Consider the following 14,383-nt stretch of genomic DNA (forward strand, 5'->3'; position numbering starts at 1 on the left):
AATTGGGATATTTAATGATCAATTCATAATTGTATTTCATTCTAGTGAATGTGACATCATGCAGAACTTGAATGCATTGGGAAGAGAGGATGAGTCATTGATGGTGAGGGAACAGGAGATATATGAGAAACTAAGTAAACTTCAATTTCATAAGGCTATAAGGTTTGAATGACATTATTATTATTATTCAGGCCTCCATGGAGTCAAAAGACTCATCGCGGGAGGTCCTAAGAAACACAAAGTCTATCAAGACTCTTCGATGGGAGTTCCCCCCCCCCCCCTAAGAAACACAAAGTCTATCATACCACTCCTTAAACTCATTGACCGTTCTCACTCTCACCACTCCATCAGGCAATGCATTTCACTGTTCAACCACCCTCCATGCAAAGAAACCACCCCTCACCCTTTTGCTCACAGTTTCCTTTCGTAACTTCCAGGGATGGCCCTTGTCATCACTCCTTCCCGCTGTTCAACCAAGCGAAAGAACTCTCCACTGTCAACCCTGTAACCACCTCTCAACAGTTTAAAAGTCTCAATCATATCACCTCTCCTTCTTCTATCCACCAAACTCTACAGTCCACATTCCCTCAGCTGATCCTCATAACTATCATTGTACAGTCCTGAAACCATCTTTGTTATCCGCCTTTCTACCCTTTCCACAGTTAATTTATCCCCTTCAAATCCTGGGGACCAAATCTGAGAACAATAGTCCAAGTGTGGTCTGATCAGGGTCTTATACAACGGAATGATAACTGTTTTATCTCTGCAGGTCAGTGTCTTTCTCATTATTGCAGCAATCCTCTGTGTTACCTTCACCACCTTTGCAATATGTCCCCTAAATTTCAGGTTTCTATCAATCATCAACCCCAGATCTCTTGTCTCCCCTACTTCCTCCAGTATAACTCCTCCCATAGAGTATGCAGTGTCCCATCGATGTTTCCCAAACCTCAAGACCTTACATTTTGCTGCATTAAACTGACACCCCCCATTCATTTGCCCATCTATCTAGCTTATTCAAATCCTCTTGCAGGGCTGCCCCATCTGCACTATTATTAATAATCCTTCCCAGCTTCGTATCATCTGCAAACAACTGAATATCCCCTTGCAATCCACTGACAATGTCATTGATATAAAGGTTAAACAATATAGGTCCCAGTACTGAGTCCTGTAGGATCCCACTTGTAACCCAATCACCATGTTTTGAAGGAATGTTCCAGGGAGTTAACAATGGCTGTGATATTTACCTTTTCAACATGAGACTTGCACTGGGCCAACTTCCAAAGGAGTCAAAAGAGGGCAAAATTCTTCTTCATAAGGGAGGTGATTACTAGTTCACGCATACTGTGCGCCCAGTGTTCTTATATTAGTCGGAAAATTAGCTTTTCTTTTATGAAAATTCTAGTTTTTAAAGACTGAAATATGGGCCAATCTATGTGTGTTCTGGAGTTGTCATTAAAGCACTACAAAAACAAGTTTGGACCATGATTCTGAAATGGGTTGACAACAGCAGCATTCTCTTTAATTCTGTTTAACTTGTATGTCAATAATATTTTCAAAGTTAGGGAAAACTATGAGGAGTAGAATGGATCTCATGGCTTTCAAGAAGAGACTTCAATGCATGTGCTGAATGTGTGAGTGAGTGAGCTGTCAGTTTAGTGTTGCAAAGCTTCCAGGTTTTTAAATTTTGGAAACAAAGATGGGATGTAGAGTATACAATTGGTGGATATATCTTGGAGGAGATAGAGAATATAAGAGAGATATGGAAGTGATCGTGGACAAGAACCTAAATTTCCAGGGGCACTGCTAAAATTGTGAGAATAGCAGAGTGGAGAATATGGCAATGATAAGGAGGACACTGACAGAAGTAAGGATGTCATGGTTCCATTGTATAAGGACTTGATAAGGCCACATATGGATTACTGTGCACAAATTTAGTCACCCATTTTTCAAAAGGATAAAGAGATACTGGAAAGGGCTTCAGAGATGATTGATTAAGGTGGTTTGTGGCCTCTGGAATGTTGAGCAAATGAGAAGCAAGGATCATGTATTTGATCTTCTCATCTATTTATAATTCTATTTATAGTTACCCTAACTATAAACTGTTACACTGCTCCAATATCAATAACTATTGATATTTGAGTAATGTAACAATGCTTTGCAGCTTTCATGTATAACTGCTCCAAAAACGAAATGGCTTTTATGTAAGATTATAAGCTTTTTTCCAGAAAACATTGTTTTAAGAGAGCATGCATGATAACATGCATGCATGCATGCTCTCTAGGATCAGACTGTTCTGCTCCAGATCTTTCAGACTGGAAACTGATGCTTGGTAAATATTTTATGATAAACACTATCACATAATTTCTCTGTTTATTCCTTTCATGAAAATGTAAGATGCCTAAGCATGTTCCTATTCATCAAAAGATTTGAAAGAAACTTTGAAGCAAATGGATGCTGTTGGTGTCTATGCTTCAAATTGTTGTTTTAAGTGTATCACTTTTATTGACAAAATGATTTGAACTGACATAATAATTTGGCATTGGTTGAAGAGAACTTGATGAAATTGGTACTTAAGATCTCTGAAAATGTGTGACATCATTTCAAATTTGATTTGAATCAGCCTATTTGTAGTGGCAAAATTAGACAAAATAAAATTACAAAATCATGTCTGCAGCTCATCAGGTTAGCATTTCATAAATGTGCTATAACTTTTGATATATTCTGATTTTTACCTCTTCACACTCATGATAGATCTCTTTGAATAACATGCATTGTGTCTCAGATCTCACAATAGGCTTTTTTTTTTTCATGAAAATTATGAAAATATCGACAAATGAAAATTCATTTCGAAACAATTAAGTTGCAGAAATTGCTCAGAGGCAGTTAAGCTTGTCTTTTGTCATGTAATGATGCAGAAATTTTTGGTGTTTAAAAAATCTTATGGTCAAGCTGATTGCTGAAGGATTCTTGGATGCCATTTTTTGTTTGTTTTTTGTTTATGTTACAATTTCATGGTTATAATCAAAATGATCTGAAATGATAATATGATAAAATAATATTTTTTTCTGTTATAAAGGAATAACTGAACCACTGTTATTGGCAAAGATATTCAAAACAATAATTCTGGTCTACATTTATTTCACACTAATGGAAGACAATTATTTGCCATTCATGAACTATGTGAAAACCATCCATGAAATATGTGACCAACCTAGATCTGTGCAATAATATTAAATATAGATAACCATACTTTGTTTGAATATTTATAATAACCATAGTTTGAATATTGCAAACTCCACTACTATAATGCATGTAAACAACTTTTAAAAATCATTAAATTCCATTGTTATCATACTCTTCAAAACTTGCTAAACCCTAAATATGATCAGTATTTATCTCAGGAATGATGGTTAAAGTGTTGGGAAAGTTGGTCAAAGCAGAATTCAGGAGTAAATTAATAAAAATAGTAGTACTCTATGGAGGAAGAAATCATCATGCTTGGGAATGGTAGGTCTTATCAAGGTAGATGTAATATTCATGATCATTTGACCATATAAATGGGCAAAAGATAGCGAATCTCAGACATCCCTCCTGACTTAACATCATTAGCAAATAATTGGATATCACAATCTAGACCGGCGACAATATTATTAATGTACAAGTCAAACAACAATGACCCAAGTAAAGAGCCTATAGTAACTACTAGTCTCCCTCCTCTTAGCACCTCCATATATCACTTTCTGATGATGTAAGATACTTTCCTATCTCAGAAGTTTATTTCTTATAGTGGATAAGTTGTTATGAATTTCTGTTAGAACAGTACTGTAGCTACACAGATATATATATATATATATATATCAGTGGCGGCCGGTGAAAATTTTAAGTGGCGGTGCTGCATATACAAAAAAAAAAAAAAAACTTTTTTTTCCTAATCAGTAACGAATTTATTAATAAATAAATTTACATATTAAAAATTGCTTTATTAAAAATATTTCATCCTCACCACGAACAAACACCAATAATAAAAGTTTCGTATCAATAGCAATGACAAGTGCAAACAAATATCGGCATTAGATCGCAGTACATTTGTTTTGTGTAACGATAATTGAAAAAATATAATTCTTTTCATATATTCAACAGTGACACTCGTCATAATTCAGCCTTGTATCTATAATAAATAAATAATTATATGTTATTTTAACAAAATAAAATAAGATTTACAAAAAAGTAGTTCACCACGAACACGCGCCAATAATAATAAACATTTCATATCTCACAGAAATAATGAGCGCAGGCATAAGATACACTGCCCAAACGGCAGAGTATCTAATGACATAACGTGCAACGACAGCAAACGAATATCGGCATTAAATCGCAGTGCATTTGTTTCGTGTAACGATAATTGAAAAAATATTCTTTTCATATTTTCGACAGTGACCCTCGTCATAATTCAGCCTTGTATCTATAATAAATAAATAATTATATGTTATTTTAACAAAATAAAATAAGATTTACAAAAAATAGTTCGCCAGGCACATGCACCAATAATAAACGTTTCATATCTCACAGAAATAAGGCACGTAAGCATACTAATAATACACTGCCCTTTGAGCAGTTACAGTTGGGAATGATGTAACATGCAACGACAAGAGCAAACGAATATCGGCGTTAGATCGCAATGCATTTGTTTCGTAATTTAAAGCGTTAATTGAACAATTCCAATTATTAACTATTCAATCAATGTCAAAACATAAGCTGTAACCTTTAACATGTTGTACTGCATTTATATAATGTTGTAAGCACTGTTATTATTTATAAACACAAACAAAATTTAATTTTTTCATTTTTTCCTTTGGGGTGCTGCAGTGTTGCAGTGCTTATGTACAGACCGCCACTGATATATATATATATATATATATATATATATATATATGCACACACACACACACACACACACTGCTTGGAAAGAAGTCAACAGACACCCCTGTGGACAAGTGCATTGTGCTATGCAACGAGTCATGTGTTTGTATAAATTGAAGGAATATGATGCTCTCAAGTCAGTGCAACTGTGTCTGGGTTAAATGGCTATGAGAAAGGAATTGATGAAGTTTGAAAAAAGCATTGTGATAGAATGCCATGTTGCAGGGCTATCTGTTCAGCAAATTGATGAAAACTGGGACATCCTAGATCAACAATCAGTGATACCTTACAAGTTTAGGGAGTCAACTGCAAGTGTTACCCACAGTGGATGATCCACGACACTCACCAAACACGACCATAGTGTGCTACGAAGGATAATATATAAAAAGTGCCATTCGTCGGCCAACATACTGAATACAGATTTCCGGGCTTCCATCAACTGGAACATGAATCTGTGCAAAAACATTCAGAACCAAGGCTGACAACATGAGTTTCCATGGCAAGACTGCAATATGCAAACTGCACATTACCTGAACCAACATGCAGCATAGTCTTCAGTGGTGCAATAAAGTGGGATGTGCAAGCTTGGAAAGCAGTGTTATAGAATGGTGAACCATGCTGCACTCTCAACAGATGGGTGGGTGTGAGTGTGGAAGATGCCCAGTGAATGTCTCTTACCAGAGTGCATAACCAACTATGCAATTCAGAAATACAGTGTGATGGTATGGTCCTGTTTTTGCTGGTTTGGCTTGGACCTCTGTTTGTGGTGCCATGAACACTAACCTCCAAGAGATATCTGAACATTTAGGACAATGCAATGCTTCCTACTTTGTGGCATTTCTATGGAAGTGACCACTGTATCTTTCAGCAAAACAATGCACTGTGTCATAAGGCTGTAACTGTGTGGTTTGTGGACATTAATGTTGCCACACTTGCCTGGCCTCCAAAGAGCCCTGATCTCAAACCTAATGAACATCTGTATGATGAAGTAGAGCATTAGGTGAGGTCGAGGGAGGTCTGCCCCACAATGGTCTAGGACCTCATTGTGCCTACAGGAAGAATGGCCCAAAATTCCCATTGATTCCTATCATACGCCCTCTGTCCAAAAAGAAACCGAACTTTTGATAGAAAATAAAACACAGGCCAATTATAATTATTCAAATCATTTATTTCAATCAACATACTCTCCCTCAGCTTCGATACAGTGTTTGGCATAGTTAATTAATTCGTTAAATTAGTTTTTTTATATTGGTTTTTGGGATACTGTTGAGGATCCTGGTTACTGATGCTTGAACGTTTTCAATGGTGTCGTATATCATTTTCCTTTCATCGGCAAATGAAGTCAGGGGAAGAGAAAGAAGTCACAGGGTGTTAAATCAGGTGAATAAGGCGAGTAATCCAACACACAAACTTGGTTTTTGCTCAAAAACTGCTTCACAATGTTCAAACAAGATGGCTCATTATCTTGCAAAAGTGACCAGCTGCCTGCATCACGATATTCATGCTGTACGTGATGAATTCTCACTATCAATCGCTTCAAAATTTCAAGATAAAACTCACCATTGACCGTTTGGGCAGGCAGAACGAATTCCTTGGAATCGTAGAATGATGAAGCATTGTCTTTACTTCTGACTTCTCCAAGCAACTTTTTTTCGGATGCCTCTCTTCTGGTGGTCTCAACTCAGCACTTTGTTTCGGGCTCATACTCAAAACACGTTTCCTCACCAGTAACGATCATTTCAAGGAAGTCTGAGTCCTTACAGTGTTCAATTCAATACTTATTTGGTCGTTGGTCAACTTGTGGGGAACAAATCGCGAATTCAATTTACGAAGGCCCAAACTCTGTCAAAATGTTGTGCACAGTTGATTTTGGAATGCATAATTCATCTTTAATCAATCTCATGGACGATTTCGGGTTTTCTTTGAATGAAATCACGTACTTTTTGGATGTTAACTTTGCTCAGTCCAGTTTTTGAACAGCCCAGCTTTTCGTCATCCTTGAGCATCTCACAACCACTTTGAACTCACTTAAACCGTAAACTTGACTACACGATAAGCATTCATCACTGTATGCTTTTTGAAGCATTTGATGCATTTTGGTAAAACTTTTACCAAGTTTAACACAAAAGTCAATCGCAGCTCTCTGTTTGAAATTCATTTTCCGACCGTTTGTCAAAACACACTGTCACTCTTGGCATTATAACTCAACTTCTAACGAAACAAATGTCATAAAACAGTTGATACAACACTAATGAAGGTTGTTGCTTTCGACAACAAAACGATACAACAGGTGGCGCCACAAGTTTCTTCTATTTTCGAAAAGTTCGGTTTCTTTTTGGATAGAGGGTGTATGCTTATGGAAAGTATGCCCCGTAGGATTGCTGCAGTCATCACAGTGAAAGGAGGTCCTACATCTTATTAAAGTGGGCACCATGGCTATTTGTTCCTCACACTATAGTGTCAGTTGACTTCATTCCAAAACAGTGTGTATATATATACCTGACATGTCATATATAGGATTAAAAAATGTAAGTATCCATGAAGGAAAAAACCTTACCACCCCAATAAGAGACCAGCTAACTAGTCTTCAGGTGAAAAGCCCTTATAAATGGCTTTTCATATGAAAAGGGCTTACTCACTGAGCCATAGAAGATCTATACAGCAGATACTAAGAATTCATACTTATTATACTGAAATCAAACATTGATCTCCTAATAAATTAGAAACTCTAGTGAGACATACGACTAATTAATGTAGTATGCAAGGAGTATGGATTCATTAGCTATCAATAAATGACAACCTAACCATTTGTTGAAGTATTAATACATATTGACTGATTGGATATATTATGTCAATGTTACCATTTTATTTGAATTTCCATCTAGGACTATAAGTTCATTGTCCATTAATAACTGACAAATGAACTTTGATTATCTGTTTGGGTTGGACAATTGGCTAGCATCACCACACTCCACTCAACAAGGCTATTCAAATTCCATATAGGTATGGATGTTCTTGAACAGACTATATGTGCAATAACACCAGAATATTTATTAAAGGCTTGAAAAAGTGTCATGTTTGGTGTGAGAAGCAAAATAAAAAAACAGCAATTTTTCAATATATGACAAATAGTCAGAGAACTAGGGGGCCATCCATTAATGCTGTGTAAGGGTGTGGTTAGTAGGACCAGATTTTTTGCGTGGATAGTAGTGAGTGGAATGGATAGCCAGAACTGGTAAACTCCCTGACAGTGAATGGATTCAAGGAGATGTATGATAGGATTTGTGTGTATGATGGTTGATTTGAGTCTCTGGACTCCATGGAGAAGCCATAAATAATAATAATAATAATAACCAGATTATCCCAACCCTAGCCGACCACAATAAAATGTAAAATTTTGTTTGAAATGCCATCTAGAATAGTAGGTTCACTGGACATTCGTAACTCACAACTTAACTTGGATTATTTTTTCAGGTTGGTCGAGTAGACAGCTTTACTACTTTCCAGCCAACAGACTGTGGGTTCAAATGCCATAATGGGCATGTATGTCTGCAAATGCTTTTAAATGATCACTTTAGACCTTCAATATTTGTCAGCTAGTATATGATACTACCACAATACTGAAGGTCTAAAGTGATCATCTGAAGAAAACCATGTTTGGTCTCTACAACAGGGAAACCAGATATCTAACCTTTCATGGATAGCATTCACATTACAAATAAATAAAAAATAATTTATTGAATTTTGGTTTTATAGTAACTTTAATATAACAAATTACATCTGGGCAGCAGATGTCTTTCATTGCCAGGTGAAACAGAACTGCTACCTTGCTTACAGGAGATGCAAAGTGGTGTTGCCATGTTTTATCACTAGAATAGGGTTTCCAGTTCCACACCCCTCCCTTTCTTCCTACATGAAGTGTAGTTGAAGACCTGGTTCACACCATAAATATTTCACAAGGGAGACAGTGCATGCTACATTTGAGGGTACAACAGTAAAGCAGTTTCTGCAGGCCATCTGCCAGATAGCACATGGAACCAAATCTGTAGGTAACTCTTTGGGAGGCTTCCCAATCAACTGGCAAATAATCCTGCTGCTGCTTACATTGCTAAGTTGTGCCTAAAAGGAGTCCAACCATAGCAGCTTGCAGTGAGGGGGGGGGGGGACACTATCCAAGACTACAGTTGAATTGGGGTGTAGGTAATCCCTATGTAGGAGTAGTGATTTCATTCATTCCTATTGCATAACCATCTTTATAAATTTTCCCATTAATTTACCTGCTACCATGACAAACAGAAAAAAAAAATACAAAAATCATCAAAAAAATCTCAAAAAATACCAAAAATGTTCTAAAAAATTGCAAAAATATACCCCCAAAAATCAAATAAATATCACAAATCCATATAATAAAAAACTTCAAGATTGAATTCACCAATATTTGAGGTCTCAACCTAATATCAATGATGTTTATCACTGAACCATGACTGGCATCTTCTGCAACATCTCACTTCAACTATATCCTCCATGAAATCTTTCGTAAGAAGAGTGGGACTCAACATTGGTCAGCTCTAATAACTCATTCGTAAGGTTATCAGACTGGGAATCCCCTTTATGTAATCTACTTTGGCTCAATATATCTTTACCTCACTTTCTTGGCCTCATTTGTTGCCTCTACCATTCTCTTTATAATTGCATAAAAAAGTCAATTTCATACAATTTAATTACCCCAACAGTGAGATATTCTTTCTAGGTGATTTCAACATCCAAAATTCAGAATGGCTTCCATTCTCTAACTTTACAGACCAAGCTGGAAGATAAGCTGAACTGTTTGCTATCAGTAATGATTTAACACAAATCGTTCATCAATCCACCAGAATGCCTGATAATCCTCATTATTCTCCCAACACCCTGACCTCTTCTTAACTAGCTCTCACTCCAAATATACTGCTGACGTTAGCTCTCCTCTTGGCAGTCTGATCATAACCGTGTCTATGTTTGGATTAACACAGTTCATCCTTCTCCCAGTCATTCTCAGCCTTGCATCCTGTAGTGCTACACTGGTACCAATTGAGATGACCTTCAGTGTTTCTATGCCTAGTTTCCGTGATCAGATTTATTGCTTTAGCACTCTTGTGTTAGCTCCAGCTCTGATCTATTAACAGAAATCACTGTCACTGGGAGGAGTGCTTTTATCCCTCCTCCAATCAAAACCCCCAACCCTTTTCAAACCATGTCAACAACTGTGATTCAACAACTGTGTCAAAGTAGTCCAAGCCAAAAAAATTCAGCACATGCTCAATGGCTCAAAGCAAAAACTTCAGTCTTTCAAATAATTTATGCTACAGAGCTTTTATAACTGCAAAAAAGAATCATCAAATCTAAAGATGACTTTATAATGGGCAAATTAAAATGGGCACCGACAACAGACTCTGGCAGCTTATTCCACTCATTCACCACTCTCCAATTAAAACCTAGCTCTAACACCCCTGCTAACCACGCTCTTGCCCAACTTCCATGTATGGCCCCTAGTCCTCCCACCACCAATCCTATTCTCAAAAATAACTTCTGAATTAATCTTATAGAAAGCTTGTCTCAAATACAACTTATACCCTTCCACATTCCACCTTTCTTGCATCCTGATGGTTCAATGGTAATAACTAAAGATAAGGAAGGCCTCCTGGCATTAGTTCTCCTAGAACTCTTGTATAGATAACCAAGAAAAATCTGCTCCCACTATACCACAAACTATTCACAATATGTATCCACTTCTAAAATTTCACCAGAAGGATATTATTATTACGGGCAACTCCAAGGAGTCCATAGCCTCATCGAAGGAGGCCCTAACGTGAAGAACAACTATTCGACATTCACACAGTATCTATCATAACTCGCCTTGAACTGATTCACAGTCATGGTACCCACAACAGACTCTGGCAGCTTATTCCACTCATTCACCACTCTCCAATTAAAACCTAGCTCTAACACCCCTGCTAACCACGTTCTTGCCCAACTTCCATGTATGGCCCCTAGTCCTCCCACCACCAATCCTATTCTCAAAAATAACTTCTGAATTAATCTTATAGAAAGCTTGTCTCAAATACAACTTATACCCTTCCACATTCCACCTTTCTTACATCCTGATGGTTCAACGGTAACAACTAAAGATAAAGAAGGCATCCTGGCATTAGTTCTCCTAGAACTGTAGAGATAACCAAGGAAAATCTGCTCCCACTATACCACAAACTATTCACAATATTTATCCACTTCTAAAATTTCACCAGAAGGATATTATTATTATTATTATTATGGGCAACTCCAAGGAGTCCATAGCCTCATCGAAGGAGGCCCTAACATGAAGAACAACTATTCGACATTCACACAGTATCTATCATAACTCGCCTTGAAATGATTCACAGTCATGGCACCCACAACAGACTCTGGCAGCTTATTCCACTCATTCACCACTCTCAAAGTAAAAAACCTAGCTCTAACACCCCTGCTAACCACGTTCTTGCCCACCTTCCATGTATGGCCTATAGTCCTCCCACCAACATCCTATTCTCAAAAATATCTTCTGAATTAATCTTATAGAAACCCTTCAGTAATTTGAATGTCTCAATCATATTACCCCTTTTCCACCTATCAAACAATTTCTGCAACCCACAAATCTTCAACCTGTTCTCATAAGGTTCATTCCATAGACCTACTATCATCTTGATCACTCGTGTCTGGATCCTCTCCACCTCCTCCCCATCCATAAGAAACCCTGGTGCCCATATCTGGGCACAGTAGTCCAGATGGGGTCGTATCAATACTCGATACAGAGGAACAATAACCTGTTTGTCTCTGCTTGTTAAAGTATTTTTCAGCAACCAAGTGATTGGATGAGCTAATTTAGTCACTTTTGTGATGTGCCCCCTAAACTTCAACTCCCTATCCACCAACACTCCCAAATCCCTGGCCTCGTCAAACTCCTGGAGTACAGTTCCACCAATGTGATATACTGCTGCTAATCTTTTCACTCCAAAATGCATAACCTTAGATTTTGCCACATTAAATTGACATCCATTCTCCTTAGCCCAGTCCTCCAAACTATCCAAATCATCCTGCAAAATTTTGACATCCTATGCACTCACTATTGCTCTACTCAACTTTGCATCATCAGCAACCAAATGAACACTTCCTCTCAGATCCATTCCTATATTGTTAATGAATAAATGGAACAGTAGTAGTCCAAGAACAGAACCCTGCAGCACACCACACCACTAGTCACAGGCCATCTTTTGGACTCTACTCCTGAATAAACTACTCTCTGATATCTCTCCATATCCATCTCCATTTCCAACCACCCTCCTATCCATCTCATCAACCCTATATCCATCCCCATATGCTGCAGTTTACTGATTAGAATTCCATGTGGTATATTGTCAAAGGCCTTAGCAAGGTCCAGTAGAATCACTGTAAACCCATTACCCTTTTCCAGTTCAGCCGTCACTGTGTTATAAAATGTGAGCAAGTTACTGAGGCATTATCTATCCTTCCAAAACCTCCTTTATGCAGTGGAACTATTTCCCCCTCTTTCCATCCCCTTGGGATGACTAACCCAGTCCTAAGACTCGAATTAAACAAAATGGTCAAGGGCACTGACAATTCTTTAGCTGCTTCACGTACGACATGAGCTGGTATACCATCCAATCCCACAGATGTATTGACATTGAGGTTTTGTAATAGGCTATTCACCTCCACTTCATTCACCACAATTCCCGGATAAGCTGTTGGTTCTTTCATTTCTGCAATGTAATCACCTGGATGGGATACTCTTGCAAAGTGCTTGCTCGGTAATTCCACTATATCAACTGATTCGGTTACCTCCCTACCATCGGCATTCTTTAAAATCATTCTGCCGTATACATTTTTTCTTTTACTTGTAACATATCTAAAAAACTGTTTGGGATTCTCCTTAGCTTGCATGGCTAGTGTTCTTTCATAATCCACTTTTGCTTTTCTTACTACACTCGTTACCCTTCTGGCCTGCACTTTATACCATTCATGTGCCTGCCAGTCATCTTTCTCCTTAAATTCCCTCCACAGTTGTTTCTTTTTTTGCGGCTCAAGCTTCATGGTGCAATTCATCCATTTAACCCCTACTTGATTTATTATTCGGACTCTAGGTATACAGTCAGCCATTGCCTCCTGCAAACACTTTTTAACCGCTTCCCATGCACTGTCAACTTCTAGCCCTTGCAGTTGTACATGCCATGGTACTGTACCAATCAATCTCCTAAGCTTGTAATACTTACCAGCCCGATAATTCCACATGTACCCTGTCTTAATTGTAAATTCTACACCTTTAGCCACCTCCCAAGTCAAGACCCAATGATCACTCTCACCAATTGGTGGCAACGTGGTCATATTCGTTACAGCCAAATTCTCAGATGCAATTACTAGGCTAAGCACTCTCTGATACCTAGTATTTTCCATTACATGCTGTCGCAGACAGTTATCCCTTAATAACCATGTAAAATCCAATTCCTTCCCTCCATGTGTCCTCTACTCCTTCCAATCAATGTTACCATAGTTGAAATCTCCCATAATAATTACCCTCCTTCCACTCATTTCTTCTATTTGCTTATGCATACTATCTCCACCATCTATTCCATCACTTGATCTATAGCAGCATCCAACTGTATATTTTGTTCTGCTAGTCTCAATCTCACACCAAATAGCCTTAAATGAGCTCTTTTCTCTATCCTGAAGTTCAACTTCTATTCTCCTTGGCTGCAGCTCATCAGCTATCATCAATAACACTCCCCTCCCCCTGTTGTGTCCCTTTTTCATTAATTACTTTGTTAATTATGTTCTCTATATTATGTTCACCCTATGGTGTCGTGTGGTACTGTCTAAGTACAAAGGATTTGCCTTGGGGTTGAGCCAATCCAACTGCAACAAAGCTTCTGAGGTTCTTCTTCTTCTCTTAAAGTCCTAAGACATTTATTTGTTAATGCTGCGCCACTTAGGACAATTAGTTTAAAAGAGGAAATCTTAAACAAGAAGAGGATACTCAGATTATACCTCAATGATTAACAACTTTGCAATCGTGACCATAAATTCACTACTTATCTCCAGCCCAGGTTCATATATTTAACAAGCGGTGCATCGGATAGTGCACACAGACTACTGAATTAGAAGAAGCAAAAGGTTTATTCAACATACTAACATTTATACAGTGCATGGAAATTTGGTAAAATTCAATTCAATACTACAAAATATTGTGCAAATATTATCAGCAAATGTGAGATTTAAGTCATGTAACTCATATAGAATTGACAATTGTGCTGCTCCAAATGATATCACACATAAATTCTTCAAATTCCTCTCTAATAAAATCTAGTTATCATGCATTAGCTCCTTATAAACACACATCCTTAGTTTAATACAGTAAAACCCCGAAGTTATGCGGTAG

The 14,383-nt window shown here is 37.6% G+C and overlaps 1 protein-coding gene across 1 annotated transcript in view; it reads right to left on the reverse strand.

The window, feature by feature from the left end:
- The window catches only part of LOC150096624 (CD109 antigen-like), a 930,782-nt gene that overhangs the window by 854,492 nt on the left and 61,907 nt on the right, over positions 1 to 14,383 (reverse strand). The window lies entirely within an intron of this gene.

The sequence above is a fragment of the Typopeltis vanoorti genome, chromosome 18 (assembly GCF_054136105.1).
Source record: "Typopeltis vanoorti isolate ZY-2024b chromosome 18, IOZ_Tvanoo_1.0, whole genome shotgun sequence".
Taxonomy (NCBI): Eukaryota; Metazoa; Arthropoda; class Arachnida; order Uropygi; family Thelyphonidae; genus Typopeltis; species Typopeltis vanoorti.